Genomic DNA, 1,886 nt, shown 5'->3' with positions numbered 1-1,886 from the left:
TAAACTCTCAAGAGATACATCCATGTTCAGGGCCACAGGACCACGGGATGGACAGTACGGATGCTCGTTTGTAGTCGGCCCACGATTGCAGACCTTCATCTGTCCCTGAGCACTGAAGGTGAGGTGAGGAAAGCATGCCTCTAAGCCCTTGGACTCCAGGGACATCGACTGCTACAAGCAGCAACCAGGTGGCTGTGAATTCCTGAGACAAATTCACACTCTTGTGATACCCGCATGAGTGGGCATTACCTGGTATGATATCTTGCAGCTTCTGCCCCTCCTGGCCCAGAACCGTTGTCTGAGATGTAAATTTACTGCTCAGATATACATTACACCCACGATAGATGCCATTCTGATTATCTCCATGCCCCAAGGCTCAACCCTTCTCTGGTACTGTCGCTTGCTCTATAGGTAATGGCCTCCAAACAGGCTGCTCTCAAGACTTGTAGGACACCTAGACATTGGGAGACACTCAGTGGCCCACTGGAAAGTAATCTGCCTAGAGCAACAGAGGGAGGTCCAAGCAGGCCAGGTGTTGGTCATGGGGCTTGAACTCTGGGCCTGGGCGCCGTAACCAAGCTCTTCAGCTGATCACTGGAGCTACAGAGCCACTTCCAGTTTTCTGAAGGTTCCTTGGAGATCAGAGTCTCTAGGATTCCTAATTGGGCTGGCTTTGAACAGTGATCCTTACATCTCAGCCTCCTGAGGAGGTAGGAGGACAGGTGTGAGCCACCGGTGCACGGCTGATCTGGCCTTTCACCACAATAGACTAGGAGCTCCTGAAAGCTTTTCTTTATTTTATCTGTACGCGGGCTTGAACTCACAGCCTGGGCTCTGGTCTCTTAACATTTTCCCTCAAGGTTAGCACTCTACCACTTGAGCCACAACTCCATTTCTGGCTTTTGGTAATTAGTTAGCAAGAAGAGCCTCACTAACTTTCTTTCCCTGAGCTGGCTTGACCCACAATCTCTTTCTCAGTCTCCTGAATAGCTAGGATTTACAGGGGTTGAACCCCCACTGGCATTGGGCTAGAAGCTTTTCTTAAGCAAGCTTTCTTCCCTGAGTTTGCCTTGACTCCTCCATGCAAAGGAAGTCTGAGGGTCAGGAGCTGTGAAAAATAAGCATCCAGCCACAGAAAATGGCTGGGGTACCTGGTAAAAAGCAAGCTAATCTTCCCCCTGGGCTCCATTCTGGGACCCGACTGTGTACCCTACCTGTGACTCAAGTACAAACCTTCACACAGCCTTGAATGTCCTCCCAAACTTGTCTGAAGCCACAGAACCTTCATCCCAAACACACCATCTGCTCTACACCACACCTCAGGACCATTGCCCATGGACCTTCTGCCTGAGACCTTCTCTCCTGAATCCACATCTTAGAACTCCTGTGGAATTTTGGCACTGATTATATCACCTCGTGGAGCAAGTCTTTCCTTCCCTTCTCCCTCTTCTTTTTAATATTGAGTTGCTAGAGATGGAACTTTTGCAGGCTTACTGGCAAATGCTCTGTTGGTGTGTGTGTGTGTGTGTGTGTGTGTGTGTGTGTGTGTGTGAGAGAGAGAGAGAGAGAGAGAGAGAGAGAGAGAGAGAGAGAGAGAGAGAGAGAGAGAGAGAGAGAGAGAGAGAGAGAGAGAGAGAGAGAGTGAGTGTGTGCCTGTGCATGCCAGTTCTGGGGTTTTAATTCATGGCATGCATGCTATCCTATCCTTGAGTTTTTGTGCTCAATGCTAGCACTCTACTACTTGGGCCACAGCTCTACTTCTGGCTTTTTGGATGCTTAATTGGAGAAAAATGTCTCATATAGACTTTCTTGCTTGCAATTGGGATCCTCAGATCTCAGCCTCCTGGGTAGCTTACAGGGGTGAGCCACCTGCACCTGCCATCTAC

Source organism: Dipodomys merriami, unplaced genomic scaffold (genome assembly GCF_024711535.1).
Source record: "Dipodomys merriami isolate MVZ:Mamm:240054 unplaced genomic scaffold, mDipMer1.0.p SCAF_863, whole genome shotgun sequence".
In the NCBI taxonomy this organism is placed as follows: domain Eukaryota; kingdom Metazoa; phylum Chordata; class Mammalia; order Rodentia; family Heteromyidae; genus Dipodomys; species Dipodomys merriami.
This window is presented reverse-complemented; position numbering follows the sequence as displayed.